Source organism: Pleurodeles waltl, chromosome 8 (genome assembly GCF_031143425.1).
Source record: "Pleurodeles waltl isolate 20211129_DDA chromosome 8, aPleWal1.hap1.20221129, whole genome shotgun sequence".
Lineage (NCBI taxonomy): Eukaryota > Metazoa > Chordata > Amphibia > Caudata > Salamandridae > Pleurodeles > Pleurodeles waltl.
This window is the reverse complement of record NC_090447.1, coordinates 1,219,828,697-1,219,846,740: the sequence shown is the minus strand read 5'-3', so window position 1 is coordinate 1,219,846,740 and position 18,044 is coordinate 1,219,828,697.

Genomic DNA, 18,044 nt, shown 5'->3' with positions numbered 1-18,044 from the left:
GGTAGGTTTCCCTAGGTGGCGGCTGAGCTAGAGGCCAAAATCTACAGGTAGTCACTTTGCTAAAAACAGCTCTGTTTTCTGTGATGTGTCCACGTTGTGTTTTGGGGCATATCCTGTCGCGGGTGCTAGGCCTACCCACACAAGTGAGGTACCATTTTTATCGGGAGACTTGGGGGAACATAGATTAGCAAAACAAGTACTATTGCCCCTTGTCTTTCTCTACATTTTTTCCTTCCAAATATAGGAGAGTGTGTAAAAAAGACATCTATTTGAGAAATTCCCTGTAATTCACGTGCTACTATGGTCACCCCGGAATTCAGAGATGTGCAAATAACCACTGCTCCTCAACACCTTATCTTGGGCCCTTTTTGGAAATGCAAAGGTTTTCTTGATAGCAATTTTTTACTCCTTATATTTCAGCAAATGAATTGCTGTATACCCGGTATAGAATGAAAACGCACTGCAGGGTGCAGCTCATTTATTGGCTCTGGGTTCCTCGGGTTCTTGATGAACCTACAAACCCTATATATCCCCGCAACCAGAGGAGTCCAGCAGACGTAACGGTATATTGCTTTCGATAATCTGACATTGCAGGGAAAAGTTACAGAGTAAAACGTAGAGAAAAATTGATGGTTTTTTCACCTCAATTTCAATATTTTTCTTTTTCAGCTGTTATTTTCTGTAGGAAACCCTTGTAGGATCTACACAAATGACCCCTTGCTGAATTCAGAATTTTGTCTACTTTTCAGAAATGTTTAGGTTTCTGGGATCCAGCATTGGTTTCATGACCATTCCTGTCACTGACTGGAAGGAGACTGAAAGCACAAAAAATTGCACAAATGGGGTATGCCCCAGTAAAATGCCAAAATTGTGTTGAAAAATTGGGTTTTCGGATTCAAGTCTGCCTGTTCCTGAAAGCTGGGAAGCTGCTGAGTTTAGCACCGCAGACCCTTTGTTGATGCCATTTTCAGGGGAAAAACCACAAGCCTTCTTCTGCAGCCCCTTTTTCCAATTTTTTTGAAAAAAACGAAATTTTCACTGTATTTTGGCCAATTTCTTGGCCTCCTTCAGGGGAACCCACAAAGTCTGGGTACCTTTAGAATCCCTAGGATGTTGGAAAAAAAGGACGCAAATTTGGCTTGGTTAGCTTATGTGGACAAAAAGTTATGAGGGCCTAAGCGCGAACTGCCCCAAATAGGCAAAAAAGGGCCTGGCACAGGAGGGGGAAAAGGCCTGGCAGCGAAGGGGTTACTCTTGGTGTTTTCTTACACTCACATTGCGCCTCTACACACTACACTTGCCTAGGGGGGAATTCGACATTCGCATTTCACTATTTTAGAATATGGTTTGTGTTGCCCCTAGATCAATTGCAACCTATTGTGTTTTTCACTGTTTGCACTATTTTCTTACTATGTACTTACCTGATTTTGGTTACTAGTGTATATAGATTGTGTGTAATACTTACCTCCAGTAGGAGTATTGCCTGTAAGATATTTTTGGCCTTGTGTCACTAAAATAAAGTACCTTTATTTTTTGGTAACACTAAGTATTGTCTTTTATTGTGTATAAGTACTGGGGGACTATAGTGGAATTGCAAGAGCTTTGCAAGTCTCCTAGTTCAGCCTTGGCTGCTCTGCTACAGCTACCTCTAGCCAGCCTAAGCTGCTAGATACTGCCTACATTTCACTAAGGTGGATCACTGGACCTGATATAAGGTGTTAGTACCTCTGGTACCACTACAAACCAGGTCAGCTTCTCACAGACTGTCCCTGGGTCCCTACGTTAGGACAAGGTTGCTGTCCTAAGGGTTGTAATGCTAGACAGGGGTGCTGTCTGAGAAGGTCTAGAGCGGGACAAAATGGTTGTCCCAAGGGCTCTACGTAAGGACAGGTTTGCTGTCCTAAGTTGTTAGGGGTGGGGCAGGGATGCTGCACTAAGGTTTCTCTGGGAGGGTTGGAGGGTTGCTCCAAGTTTTGGAAGCGGGGCAGGTTTGATGTTATGTCTTAGCTTCCTTACAGAGGGGTACTTTTACCCCGTGAGCTCAGATGTGGCAGCTTTTGCCTCCTGTAGTACAGGCTCCCCCCTGGGGGTGGTATCCTCCCTCAGAGAAATTGGATCTTTAGTGGGAGGGTGGGCAGGGGATAATTTGGTATCCTGAATGCCTGTGTTTTTAGGAATGCCCTGGGCCATTATTTCAGGCTCCATGGCTCCTTTCCTACTTTGCTCTTTATTTTCCTTTGCGATTAGAGGGAGCAAATGTTTGGGCATATCCAGCATGGATGCATGGGTAAGGAACTCTACCTCAGCTCAATCTGAGGTCTCTAGGCCATTTCCTAAGAGACACTCAATAGGTAAGCTAGGTGACACTACTATCTGTTTAGGGCCAGTAACTCCACCCCAGCTAAGGTGTACTACAGCTAGGTGGAGGGACTGAGTGGAGTTGTTAATATCAGTGACTTGGTACTGGTGACCAAGTAGGTGCTGTGCAAGTGACACTAAGGCCCATATTTATACTTTTTTAGTGCTGCATTTGCGCTGTTTTTTAACGCAAAAACGGCACAAACTTTCAAAATACAATTGCATTTTAGAAGTTTGCGCCACTTTTGCGTCAAACAATTATGCAAATGCGGTACTAAAAAAGTATAAATATGGGCCTAAGTTTTCAGTAACTATGGTGATACGGGCACCATTTATCTGATTGTGTTGCTTGTTCTTATCCATATGAAGGGGACAAGCAGCTAGGGTGGCAAGGCCAGCCCCACCCTGTGAGGCAGAAACTGTCTTGGGGGTTTCTATACCAACCCCAGTTCCTACTACAGACCCAAATGTGAACCCAGCTACACTTTTGGACTGACTTCTGCCAGTATTCCCATCACTATTACTACTACTACTAGGGGCACTAGGAGTGGAAGTGGAGGTAGTAGTGGTGGAAGGCTTAGGACCTTTATCAGGACAGCAGCTCTCCCCTGGCCTATGGCCTTTATTTCTGCACACATAGCACCAAGGCTTTTTACTGTGTGCAGAGGAGGAAGAAGTTTTAGACCCAATCCCAGAGGAGTTTTTTGGGCCTGATGAGGATTCTTTACTTTTATCCTTGTCCCTACCTTTGTCATGAGACTTACCAACTTTCTTTTTCTTGTCTTTGTTACCCCCTGTATGAGCTTTTCTCCTCACCATTATTCTGACCCATTGGTCTGCCCTCATAATCAGACACTTTGCTGCCATGTAATCAGCCTTCCAAAGCTCTAACAGAACAGCCTACAAAGTCTATCCAATCATGTGAGGACTCTGTTCTGGTCTCCCCGAACTTTATTCTATATTGTTCAGTGGTGAGACCAAACCCATCTAACAATGCTGACTTAAAAATGTTGTAATTGCCTGTATCCTCTTCTTTGACAGTGAGAAGGCTATCCCTTTCCTTATCGGAGAAGGTCAACCAGAGGATAGCAGCCCACTGCCTTTGAGGGACGCTCTGAACTTTACAGGCCTTCTCAAGTGCAGCAAACCCCTTATAAATATCATCCCCAACCTTGTAGAAGGGAACCATTTTGTGCAGGTTTCTAGAGTCACAAGAATCCTCCCTGACCCTGTGCTCTCTAAAACCTGAGCTTCTGCCACCATGGGGTGTTAGCCCTAACCCATGCCTTCCCCTTTTAACTGCTAAGGCCTCCCTATCTAGGTTAGCTGTTGCTTCTGCAGCCTCAGCTTGGCCTCTTCCAACTTCTGTTTCCTGAGCTCCCTGACTATGGGGTCTCCCTCTGGGTTGGAACAATTTGTCCCCTCAGACACTGAGCTGACATGGGAATGGGCAGAGGAGGATCTGTCCCTAGGCTTACTGACCCTTTCCACTAGCCCTCTGGGTGTAAAGGGAGTCCTACTAGTATGGCTGTCCCTCCCACTTTTTCCAGTGTTTCCAGCTATGGTAGTGGGTCTGCTAAGAACTTTGTGACCCTGTGAGGAATCAAGCTGATCCTCTCCCAGAGCTAGAATATCTTTTTCCACCTCTGAGGAGTTAGAATCTACTCTGTCCTACCCCTGGTCACCAGCTTGTTCATGGTCATCCTGAAAGAGGAGGCCTAAGAGCAGGCTCTTATAAGGATTCCTCCCCATGTCTAACTTCCTTTCTGCACACATCCCTTTCAATTCCTTGAAGGTCAAGTTCTCATAAGGAGAATCCATGGCCTTAGAAGTGTGCCCAGTTGCAGACATGGTATGTGTTAGAGTGGTGTAGGGTGTGCCTAACCTCCCTAACTTCTAATCACTCTCAAGAAGTTTGCAGCAAGGGCTATGCCTAAACCCCTAGCTTACCCAAACCCAGAGATTAGATTCCTAACACTAGGTACTATGTGTACCTCTGTAGGAGGCTGGACTGGCTTGTAGTGAGTACCACGGGGTACTTACACCTTGCACCAGGCCCAGGTATCCCTTATTAGTGTATAGGGTGTCTAGAAGCTTATGCTGATAGATAATGGTAGCTTAGCAGAGCAGCTTAGGCTGAACTAGGAGACAAGTGAAGCTCCTACAGTACCACTAGTGTCACTTGCACAATATCATAAGAAAACACAATACACAGATATACTAAAAATAAAGGTACTTTATTTTTATGACAATATGCCAAAGTATCTCAGTGAGTACCCTCAGTATGAGGATAGCAAATATACACAAGATATATGTACACAATACCACAAATATGCAGTATAGTCTTAGAAAACAGTGCAAACAATGTATAGTTACAATAGGATGCAATGGGGACACATAGGGATAGGGGCAACACAAACCATATACTCCAAAAGTGGAATGCGAACCACGAATGGACCCCAAACCTATGTGACCTTGTAGAGGGTCGCTGGGACTGTAAGAAAACAGTGAGGGTTAGAAAAATAGCCTTCCCCAAGACCCTGAAAAGTGAGTGCAAAGTGCACTAAAGTTCCCCAAAGGACATAGAAGTCGTGATAGGGGAATTCTGCAGGAAAGACACAAACCAGCAATGCAACAACGATGGATTTCCAGTCGAGGGTACCTGTGGAACAAGAGGACCAAGTCCAAAAGTCACAAGCAAGTCGGAGATGGGCAGATGCCCAGGAAATGCCAGCTGTGGGTGCAAAGAAGCTGCTACTAGGCAGTAGAAGCTGAGGATTCTACAGGAACGACAAGGGCTAGAAACTTCCCCTTTGAAGGATGGATGTCCCACGTCGTGTAGAGTCGTGCAGAAGTATTTTCCTGAAGAAAGACCGCCAACAAGCCTTGCTAGCTGCAAATCGTGCAGTTAGGGTTTTTGGATGCTGCTGTGGTCCAGGAGGGACCAGGATGTCGCCAATTGCGTCTGGGGACAGAGGGGGCGTCGAGCAAGACAAGGAGCTCTCTCAGAAGCAGGCAGCACCCGCAGAAGTGCCGGAACAGGCACTACGAAGAGGAGTGAAACAGTGCTCACCCGAAGTTGCACAAAGGAGTCCCACGCCGCCGGAGGACAACTTAGAAAGTCGTACAATGCAGGTTAGAGTGCCGTGGACCCAGGCTTGGCTGTGCACAAAGGATTTCCGCCGGAAGTGCACAGAGGCCGGAGTAGCTGCAAAAGACGCGGTTCCCAGCAATGCAGTCTGGTGTGGGGAGGCAAGGACTTACCTCCACCAAACTTGAACTGAAGAGTCACTGGACTGTGGGAGTCACTTGGACAGAGTTGCTGGATTCAAGGGACCTCGCTCGTCGTGCTGAGAGGAGACCCAGGGGACCGGTGATGCAGTTCTTTGGTGCCTGCGGTAGCAGGGGTAAGATTCCGTCGACCCACAGGAGATTTCTTCGGAGCTTCTAGTGCAGAGAGGAGGCAGTCTACCCCCACAGCATGCACCACCAGGAAAACAGTCGAGAAGGCGGCAGGATCAGCGTTACAGAGTTGCAGTAGTCGTCTTCGCTACTTTGTTGCAGTTTTGCAGGCTTCCAGCACGGTCAGCAGTCGATTCCTTGGCAGAAGGTGAAGAGAGAGATGCAGAGGAACTCTGATGAGCTCTTGCATTCGTTATCTAAGGAATTCCCCAAAGCAGAGACCCTAAATAGCCAGAAAAGAGGGTTTCGCTACTTAGGAGAGAGGATAGGCTAGCAACACCTGAAGGAGCCTATCAGAAGGAGTCTCTGACGTCAGCTGCTGGCCCTGGCCACTCAGAGCAGTCCAGTGTGCCAGCAGCACCTCTGTTTCCAAGATGGCAGTGGTCTGGAGCACACTGGAGGAGCTCTGGGCACCTCCCAGGGGAGGTGCAGGTCAGGGGAGTGGTCACTCCCCTTCCCTTTGTCCAGTTTCGCGCCAGAGCAGGGCTGAGGGGTCCCTGAACCGGTGTAGACTGGCTTATGCAGAAATGGGCACCATCTGTGCCCATGAAAGCATTTCCAGAGGCTGGGGGAGGCTACTCCTCCCCTGCCTTAACACCTTTTTCCAAAGGGAGAGGGTGTAACACCCTCTCTCTGAGGAAGTACTTTGTTCTGCCATCCTGAGCCAAGCCTGGCTGGACCCCAGGAGGGCAGAAACCTGTCTGAGGGGTTGGCAGCAGCTGCAGTGAAACCCCTGAAAAGGCAGTTTGGCAGTACCCGGGTCTGGGCTACAGACCCGTGGGATCATGGGATTGTGCCAACTATGCCAGGATGGCATAGAGGGGACAATTCCATGATCATAGACATGTTACATGGCCATATTCGGAGTTACCATTGTGAAGCTACACATAGGTAGTGACCTATGTGTAGTGCACGCGTGTAACGGTGTCCCCGCACTCACAAAGTCTGGGGAATTTGCCCTGAACAATGTGGGGGCACCTTGGCTAGTGCCAGGGTGCCCACACTCTAAGTAACTTTGCACCTAACCTTTACCAGATAAAGGATAGACATATAGTTGACTTATAAGTTACTTAAGTGCAGTGGTAAATGGCTGTGAAATAACGTGGACATTATTTCACTCAGGCTGCAGTGGCAGGCCTGTGTAAGAATTGTCAGAGCTCCCTATGGGTGGCAAAAGAAATGCTGCAGCCCATAGGGATCTCCTGGAACCCCAATACCCTGGGTACCTTAGTACCATATACTAGGGAATTATAAGGGTGTTCCAGTATGCCAATGTGAATTGGTGAAATTGGTCACTAGCCTGTTAGTGACAATTTGGAAAGAAATGAGAGAGCATAACCACGGAGGTTCTGGATAGCAGAGCCTCAGTGAGACAGTTAGTCATAACACAGGTAACACTTTCAGGCACACTTATGAGCACTGGGGCCCTGGCTGGCAGGGTCCCAGTGACACATACAACTAAAACAACATATATACAGTGAAAAAATGGGGGTAACATGCCAGGCAAGATGGTACTTTCCTACAACCTCTAAGTAAGGAGTGGTCTTTCGTGTGGAAAGTACCAGGTGACAGAGTGATAAGGCAACGTAGGTGCATATCCCACCTCTGTACCACCTTTTTTCTGGATGAACTAGTCAGTAGGACCCATGCCTCATTTTTACCCCAAGTGGTCACAACTTTACACATCGGGCAAACCATCACACTGCCTACTTTCTCCACCTCCCTGATCACTCTGTCACCGGTGCACTACCCATGTAATAAGCTGGCCTGGTTTGTAGTGGATACCAAAGGTACTTACACCTTATACCAGGTCCAGGTATCCTCTAATGGTGAAATGTAGTCAGTGTCTAGAAGCCAGGCTCTCAAGAGGTAGCTGTGGATAAGCAGCCAAGGCTTATCTAGGAGACATGCAAAGCTCATGCAATACTTCTATAGTCACACAGCACTTACACACATGAAAGAATACACTCAGTGTGACAAACATAAAGGTACTTTATTATGGTAACACAACATCAAAATTACTATAGAGGCAATACTCCCTTAGGAGGTAAGTAATAGACAAGATATATATATATATACACTAGTTGTCAGAAATAGGCATAAGAAGTTAGAAAACAGTGCAAGTAGTGTATAACACAGCAGAGAACAGTGAACCTAGGGGGAGCACAAACCATATAATAAAACAATGGAATGCAAGAGTGTCACCCCCACCCAGGTAAGTGGAGTGTGTAGAGGGTCACTGGGGGTACTAAGAAAGCGCAAAGATAAGTACCACAACACCCCCTAGCAACCAGGAAAGCAGGAGTAAATGACTAGAATTTCTCCAGAACACTCACTTAGAAGAAAAGGAGGGAATTGCAAAGCCCAGAGGTGAGTGCAAGAAACCAATGGTGGATTGCTATGAGGAAGACCTGTGGAAAGAGGGGACGAAGTCCGGAAGATACAGCAGAGTCTAGTGGGGGCAGGAGCCCCTACCCACCAAGCTGAGGATTGCAGGAGTTGGTCGACAGTGATGAAGAAGAGTCAGCACTGCAGCCCTGGAGTCGTGTTGAGTTCCTGGAGGATGCAGGTAATGTCCTACGCTGGAAGGAGATTGCATTTAGGTTTACATGTCCGGATTCCACCAACAAGCCCTAGCACAGGCAAAACTCGCAGTTGGTGGAAAGTGGTGCTGCTGTGGACCAACAAGGCCCAGGAGGGCTCAACCCTGGGTGGGGGGGGGAGTCATAGTAGACCTCCAGCATCACAGAGTGTCCACAGAAGCACAGGCAACATACACAGGAGTCCCACAGGACGGGGATACGGAAGTAGCAAAATTAGCCCACGCAGCACTACAAAAAGGAATCCCACACCGCAGAAGAGTCACTCAGGAAGCTGTGTATCACGAGAAGGAGTGCAGGTGGCTGGAGCTACGTGAAAACTGAAGGCCCCTTGGAAGAAGTACCAACAAGCCTTGACAGCTGTAAAGGAGGGAGTGCACGGGGGTACTGTCCTGCGTGGGCAGTAAAGGGCTTACCTCCACCCAAGTTGGACAGCTGGTGGAGAGGACTGTCTGGACCACATCTGACCACCACCCATGTTGCAGGATCCACGCACCTCAGCAGGAGAAGGGACCCAGGCAGCCTGTCGTCGTTGCTGTTGGTGCCTGTAGATGCAGGGGAGTGACTCCTTCCCGCCAAGGGAGATTCCTTATTTTTTCCGCCATCCTCAGAGGATGCACGACTCGGGAAATGTTGCAGAAGTTGGAAGGAGCCGGAGAAACAATGTTTCAGGCAAAGTCTTCATCTTTATTGCAGATTGTCGGGTTCTGGAGAGTCCAGATTCAGTTTCTTTGGTCAGAAGTCAAATTAAGGGATGCAGCGGAATCCTTCTGGAATCTTGCAAACAACCCAAAAGAGAGACCTTAAATAACCCTGAAAGGGGGATTGGTCACCTAGCTGGGTGACCACCTATCCGAAGGGGGCTCTGACGTCACCTGCCTGGCCTGGCCACTTAGATTCTCCCAGAGTTCCCTGCAAACCTTGGATTCAAGATGGCCAAACCAAGGGACTCTCTGGAGGAGCTCTAGGCACCTTCCCTGGGGTGGTGATGGACAGGGGAGTGGCCACTTCCCTTTCCATTGTCCAGTTTTGTGCCAGAGCAGAGACTGGTGGACCCTGAACTGGTGCAGACTGGTTTATGCACGGAAGGCACCAAATGTGACATTCAAAGCATGCCAGTGGCTCTGCGAGGCTACTCCTCCCAAGCCATGTAATACCTATTTCCAAAGGGAGAGGGTGCAAAACTCCTCCCCCAACGGAAATCCTTTGTTCTGCCTTCCTGGGCTTGAGATGCTCAAGCAACAGGAGGGCAGAAACCTGTCTGTGAGGTGGCAGCATACCTTGGTCCCTCAATGCCCTGAGTACCTGGGTACCATATACTAGGGGCTTACATGGGGGCACCAGTATGCCAGTTGTGGGATGAAATACAGTTGGGAGAGAGAGCATAATTACTGGGGTCCTGGTTAGCAAGACCCCAGTGAACACAGTCAAAACACAGTGACAAACAGGCCATTAGTGGGGGTAACCTAGCTAGAAAGAGGCTACTTTCCTACAATCTGTAATATGCCTTTGTGAGAAACTGGGTTGTTGGTAGACTGGGGTGTGAGGCATGGTAAAACAACAGCCACATTCCCTTGCAGGGTGAACAACAAAAAGTCACAAATTTAACCTGTGCTTAACTCTGGGTAGCTTGTCACAGAAAGCATTCAGGCTAAACTTAGAGGCAATGTGTTAAATATTTATGCTGTACACAAACAGTGACAAGGTGAATACACAATAAAATAGAAGTCCCAAACCAATTAGGGAAAATAGGAAAAAATAATAAATGACTTAACAACAAAACCATCAAAATCCAATTAGTTAAAGTTTAAGGTTCAAAATAGTGCTTAAAAGTAGAAAGCACCAACTGTGGACAGCTGTTTGAACTAGCTGTGGGCAAAGTCAAAAGTTAAGGCCAACCTCAATGGAGTGTGGGTTGGATACACAAAGTGGATTTGGCCAAGTGAGCGCATACCTTTAGATTTTGAACAGTTTTGGAGGAAAAGTCTCTGAGAAGGTAGAAGTTTAGCAGGGAAAGGCTGCAGCAGTGTCAGAGGAGGGAGTGTTGTCAATGCATAGCTGTGGAGCGAAGCACTGGTGAATATTTTTACCTTTGGATTAAGTCCTTGAGATGGAAGTTGAAAATCTCCAGCAGGACAAAGCAGAAGACTGTAGTCAAAGACTGTTCCATGAGGTCAGATACCCTTTTCGCGAAGGACCGCTTAAATGGATTTCTTGCTGCGGAGAAGAATTAGCAGGCGGAGCAGTAAGGTCAATCTGGTGATAGGTGAGCAGGTTGGTGGCGGTTTTCTCCTAGTTCTCAGATGACTTTTTTAGCCACATTTTATGAAAGTCCTCAGTTTTAGAAATTGACCATTTGGGCACCTTCAGCACCACAACCATGGATCCAGGTGTGTATGGAGATGCCTTGAGGGTTTAGGCTAGGTTTAGGTGTGGGGGTCAAGATGGTGGGTGCCTGTTTTGCCCCTGTGACTCTGAACAGGAGGCCAGTAAACTTGCCCAGGCAGTCACTTTTGGAAATCCTGTGTGCAGGCAAAGATGCAGGGCTCAACCACAGGGCAGGCAGGCTTCAGACAGCAAAGCAGTCCTTCCAGGTACAGCAGCAGTTTAGAAGAGTGCAAAGCAGGTCACAGTAGCAGTCAGTCCTCTGATAGTCCTTCCACAGGTCCAGTAGTGAACTGAAGACTGGGTCTGAGAGCCTTTTTCGTATACCCTGGTGCCCTGCTCCTAGAAGTGGGACAGGTTTCCAGAAAGGGTATTTGTATTTCCAGGAGTTTCCTGCCTCCCCTACCCTCGCTCCCCGCTGGCTGCACTGACAATACAAGCTTTTGTTTGCATATAGAGTGGTGGCAGAGCACAGTCTATTCAGGTGTAGGAAGGGCTGTGCTCAGCTCCGCCTCTTCATCCTGCCAGTGGAAAGGCCATTCAGGTTCTGCTAATCCCATTATTGTGTGACTGTTTGGGGTGAATTCACAAAGACTCAACTGCCAGTTATACCCACTCATGTGACATAAGGCAGGCTGCAGCACAGAGGGCTAAGGGTAGGAAAATTACAACTTTCTAAAAGTGGCATTTCTAACTTGTAATGATAAATTCGACTTTACCATTAAAGAGAGTTTATCATTACAAGTTCATAGATACCAAAATGCCATATTACCTCCTTTCATATGGAATTACAGCTTTTTAAATGAAATAAGGAATCTCCTATGCTATCCTATGGGAGGGGTAGGAGTTTTTCACTACCAGACCATGTAAAACCTAAAATAACATGTCTGACTTTCTAATTACACACCTCCCTTCCTATGCCTAGGGCCTTCCACAGTGGTGACCTGTATGTAATGATAGGGGAGTTTAAGGCTTGGCAAGGGGTTTTACATGCCAAGTTGACATGGTAATGGGCACTGCCTTTAAGCTCCAATTGCAGGCTTGGGACAAGTTTTAAGGTGCTACTTAGATGGGTGCCGCAATAAGTGTTGCAGACCCACTGGTAACATTTGATATACAGGCCTTAAGTATATGCTATACCACTCTACAAGGGACTTATATGTAAATCAAATGTGACAATCAGGGGAGTGAGCACAAGCACTTTGGAACTCGTTAGTAGTGGTAAAGTGTACAGAGTCCAGAGGCCAACAAGCAAAAATCCTCAAAATGTAGGAGGAGGAAGGCAAAATGTGTGTGACATTGTAGAGAGAGCTATTTCCAACAGACTTGATTAATACTTGCATGCAGAGCTTGTTTATATACTACCCAATATGTAACTACAGAGTAATTGCCAAAGTTGTTAGCCATGCACTTCTCTGCTAAATAATACACGAGTGTGGGAGGTTTAGAACCTCCGGTTCCCAATGTCTCATTTAGCATGGTGACCACCACCACATTCCCTAGTAGAATGATCTGTTATTTAGTTTTTTTCATAGTGCTTACAGTGATACTCAAAAGATAGCACAAAAGGCAATGTTTTGTTAGTGTATTTGCATTTCAATGTTTGTAGGAGGCTGGCCTGGTTTGTAGTGGTACCAAGGGGTACTTACACTCTGCACCAGGTCCAGTTATCCCTTATTAGTGTAGAAGAGGTGTCTAGCAGCTTAGGCTGATAGAAAAGGTAGCTTAGCAGAGCAGCTTAGGCTGAACTAGGAGACGTGTAAAGCTCCTACTATACCACTGGTGTCATATGCACAATATCATAAGAAAACTGTAGGAAAGTACCATCTTGCCTGGCATGTTACCCCCATTTTTCACTGTATATATGTTGTTTTAGTTGTATGTGTCACTGGGACCCTGTTCTCCAGGGCCCCAGTGCTCATAAGTGTGCCTGAATGTGTTACCTGTGTAGTGACTAACTGTCTCACTGAGGCTCTGCTAATCAGAACCTCAGTGGTTATGCTCTCTCATTTCTTTCAAATTGTCACTAACAGGCTAGTGACCAATTTTACCAATTTACATTGGCTTACTGGAACACCCTTATAATTCCCTAGTATATGGTACTGAGGTACCCAGGGTATTGGGGTTCCAGGAGATCCCTATGGGCTGCAGCATTTCTTTTGCCACCCATAGGGAGCTCTGACAATTCTTACACAGGCCTGCCACTGCAGCCTGAGTGAAATAACGTCCACGTTATTTCACAGCCATTTTACACTGCACTTAAGTAACTTATAAGTCACCTATATGTCTAACCTTTACCTGGTAAAGGTTAGGTGCAAAGTTACTTAGTGTGAGGGCACCCGGGCACTAGCCAAGGTGCCCCCACATTGTTCAGAGCCAATTCACTGAACTTTGTGAGTGCGGGGACACCATTACACGCGTGCACTACATATAGGTCACTACCTATATGTAGCTTCACCATGGTAACTCCGAATATGGCCATGTAACATGTCTATGATCATGGAATTGCCCCCTCTATGCCATCCTGGCATTGTTGGTACAATTCCATGATCCCAGTGGTCTGTAGCACAGACCCTGGTACTGCCAGACTGCCCTTCCTGGGGTTTCACTGCAGCTGCTGCTGCTGCCAACCCCTCAGACAGGCAGCTGCCCTCCTGGGGTCCAGCCAGGCCTGGCCCAGGATGGCAGAACAAAGAACTTCCTCTGAGAGAGGGTGTGACACCCTCTCCCTTTGGAAAATGGTGTGAAGGCAGGGGAGGAGTAGCCTCCCCCAGCCTCTGGAAATGCTTTGTTGGGCACAGATGTGCCCAATTCTGCATAAGCCAGTCTACACCAGTTCAGGGACCCCTTAGCCCCTGCTCTGGCGCGAAACTGGACAAAGGAAAGGGGAGTGACCACTCCCCTGACCTGCACCTCCCCTGGGAGGTGTCCAGAGCTCCTCCAGTGTGCTCCAGACCTCTGCCATCTTGGAAACAGAGGTGCTGCTGGCACACTGGACTGCTCTGAGTGGCCAGTGCCACCAGGTGACGTCAGAGACTCCTGCTGATAGGCTCCTTCAGGTGTTAGTAGCCTTTCCTCTCTCCTAGGTAGCCAAACCCTCTTTTCTGGCTATTTAGGGTCTCTGTCTCTGGGGAAACTTCAGATAACGAATGCATGAGCTCAGCCGAGTTCCTCTGCATCTCCCTCTTCACCTTCTGATAAGGAATCGACCGCTGACCGCGCTGGAAGCCTGCAAACCTGCAACATAGTAGCAAAGACGACTACTGCAACTCCGTAACGCTGATCCTGCCGCCTTCTCGACTGTTTTCCTGCTTGTGCATGCTGTGGGGGTAGTCTGCCTCCTCTCTGCACCAGAAGCTCCGAAGAAATCTCCCGTGGGTCGACGGAATCTTCCCCCTGCAACCGCAGGCACCAAAAAGCTGCATTACCGGTCCCTTGGGTCTCCTCTCAGCACGATGAGCGAGGTCCCTCGAATCCAGCGACGCTGTCCAAGTGACCCCCACAGTCCAGTGACTCTTCAGCCCAAGTTTGGTGGAGGTAAGTCCTTGCCTCACCTCGCTGGGCTGCATTGCTGGGAACCACGACTTTGCAGCTACTCCGGCCCCTGTGCACTTCCGGCAGAAATCCTTCGTGCACAGCCAAGCCTGGGTCCACGGCACTCTAACCTGCATTGCACGACTTTCTAAGTTGGTCTCCGGCGACGTGGGACCCCTTTGTGCAACTTCGGCGAGCACCGTTTCACGCATCCTCGTAGTGCCTGTTTCTGGCACTTCTCCGGGTGCTACCTGCTTCAGTGAGGGCGCTTTGTCTTGCTCGACGTCCCCTCTCTCTGCAGGTCTAATTTGCGACCTCCTGGTCCCTCCTGGGCCCCAGCAGCGTCCAAAAACGCCAAACGCACGATTTGCGTGTAGGAAGGCTTGTTGGCATCCTTCCGGCGGGAAAACACTTCTGCACGACTCTACAAGGCGATAGGGATCCGTCCACCAAAGGGGAAGTCTCTAGCCCTTTTTGTTCCTGCAGAAACCTCAGCTTCTTCTGTCCAGTCGAAGCTTCTTTGCACCCGCAGCTGGCATTTCCTGGGCATCTGCCCATCTCCGACTTGCTTGTGACTTTTGGACTTGGTCCCCTTGTTCCACAGGTACCCTAGATTGGAAATCCACAGTTGTTGCATTGCTGGGTTGTGTCTTTCCTGCATTATTCCTCTAACACGACTCTTTTGTCCTTAGGGGAACTTTAGTGCACTTTGCACTCACTTTTCAGGGTCTTGGGGAGGGTTATTTTGCTAACTCTCGCTATTGTCTAATAGTCCCAGCGACCCTCTACAAGGTCACATAGGTTTGGGGTCCATTCGTGGTTCGCATTCCACTTTTGGAGTATATGGTTTGTGTTGCCCCTATCCCTATGTTTCCCCATTGCATCCTATTGTAACTATACATTGTTTGCACTGTTTTCTAAGACTATACTGCATATTTTTGCTATTGTGTATATATATCTTGTGTATATTTCCTATCCTCTCACTGAGGGTACACTCTAAGATACTTTGGCATATTGTCATAAAAATAAAGTACCTTTATTTTTAGTATAACTGTGTATTGTGTTTTCTTATGATATTGTGCATATGACACTAAGTGGTACTGTAGTAGCTTCACACGTCTCCTAGTTCAGCCTGAGCTGCTCTGCTAAGCTACCATTATCTATCAGCCTAAGCTGCTAGACACCCTATACACTAATAAGGGATAACTGGGTCTGGTGCAAGGTGCAAGTACCCCTTGGTACTCACTACAAACCAGTCCAGCCTCCTACATTGGTTGTGCAGTGGTGGGATAAGTGCTTGAGACTACTTACCACTCTTGTCATTGTACTTTTCATAAGAGAAAAATATACAAAACAAGGTCAGTGTATATACACATAGCCAAAAAGTTTTGCATTTCCTCTTTTCACTCTTTTCTAAGTGCTGAAAAGTACTTCTAAAACTCTCAAAAAGTTCTTAAAAGTTTAAAAAGTTTTTTCTGTCTTTCCAAAATGTTCTGAAAACTTTTTTCTCTTTTTCTATCACTTTAACTCTCTCTAAAAAATGTCTGGCACAGGCAAAAATGTTGAACTGTCCAAACTTGCATATGATCACCTTAGCTGGAAAGGAGCAAGGAGTCTCTGCATAGAGAGAGGTTTGATGTAGGGAAGAATCCTTCCTTAGAACTGTTAATTAATATGCTTAGAGTACAGGATAAGGCCATAAGTGCCCAATCTGGTGAAAAAGTAGCTAATGGTTCTCAATCTGATCCAGGGACTCCCCCAGGAAAAGGTTCAGGAAAGAAACTTCTCAGCCTGCCCATTACTAGACAGTCTAGCATAGTTGGTACAGAGGTTGAATCACACCATACTGATGGTGTGCTCTCACATTATACTGGTAGCCAAGCTGTTAGGGTGCCCTCTGTAAGGGACAGGTCTCCTTCTGTTCATTCCCATCATACCTCTGTATCTAGAAATGTCCCTCCCACCCACCATGATGACAGATTGTTAGAAAGGGAGCTCAATAGATTGAGAGTGGAACAAACCAGACTGAAGCTCAAGAAGCAACAGCTGGATTTGGATAGACAGTCTTTAGAATTAGAGAAGGAAAGACAGAAGTTGGGTTTAGATACCCATGGTGGCAGCAGCAGTATTCCCCATAGTCATCCTGCAAAAGAGCATGATTCCAGGAATCTGCACAAGATAGTTCCCCCTTATAAGGAGGGGGATGACATTAACAAGTGGTTTGCTGCACTTGAGAGGGCCTGTGTTGTACAGGATGTCCCTCAAAGGCAGTGGGCTGCTATCCTATGGCTATCATTTAGTGGAAAAGGTAGGGATAGGCTCCTTACAGTGAAAGAAAATGATGCCAATAATTTCCAAGTTCTTAAGAATGCACTCCTGGATGGTTATGGCTTAACCACTGAACATTACAGGATAAAGTTCAGAGAGACCAAAAAGGAGTCTTCACAAGACTGGGTTGATTTCATTGACCATTCAGTGAAGGCCTTGGAGGGGTGGTTACATGGCAGTAAAGTTACTGATTATGAAAGCCTGTATAACACAATCCTGAGAGAGCATATACTTAATAATTGTGTGTCTGATTTGTTGCACCAGTACCTGGTAGACTCTGATCTGACCTCTCCCCAAGAATTGGGAAAGAAGGCAGACAAATGGGTCAGAACAAGGGTGAACAGAAAAGTTCATACAGGGGGTGACAAAGATGGCAATAAGAAGAAAGATGGTGAAAAATCTCAAGATAAGCATGGGGATAAGGGTAAAACCAAAGATCCCACTTCAAATCTTAAACACTCTTCAGAGGGTGGGGATAAAACTAATTCTTCCTCTTCTTCTCAACCTGCACACATTAAAAAGCCTTGGTGCTTTGTGTGTAAAAACAGAGGCCATAGGCCAGGGGATAAGTCCTGTCCAGGTAAACCCCCTGAGCCTACCACCACTAATACATCAAGCTCTAGTGCCCCTAGCAGTAGTGGTACTAGTGGTGGGACTGCTGGCAACAGTCAAGCAAAGGGTGTAGTTGGGTTCACTTATGGGTCCATAGTGGAAACTGATGTAATCAGTCCCAAGACAGTTTCTGTCACACCTAGTGGCACTGGCCTTGCCACACTGGCTGCTTGTCCCCTTACAATGGATAAGTACAGGCAGACAGTTTCAATAAATGGTGTTGAGGCCTTGGCCTACAGGGACACAGGTGCCAGTTTCACTTTGGTGACTGAAAACCTAGTGCCTCCTGAACAACACATCATTGGACAACAGTATAAGATTATTGATGTCCATAACTCCACTAAGTTTCTTCCCTTAGCTATAATTCAGTTTAGTTGGGGTGGAGTTACTGGCCCTAAGCAGGTGGTGGTATCACCTAGCTTACCTGTAGACTGTCTCTTAGGTAATGACCTAGAGGCCTCAGGTTGGGCTGATGTAGAGTTTTATGCCCATGCAGCCATGCTGGGCATCCCGGAGGAATTGTTCCCTCTCATTTCAAGTGAAATGAAAAAGCAAAGGAGAGAAGGCCTGAAAACTCAGGATCCCTCTCCATCAACAGGTAAAAAGGGTATCACAGTATCCCCTAACCACCCTACCATTCAGGATACCATTCCTGTGGTGGGAGAAACCTCTCCTGGGGTGGCACCTGTTCCAAGGGAATCATCAGTTGGCAAAACTGTACTCCCTGAGGTGGAAGTACCTCTCTGTGGGATAACTAACATTGGT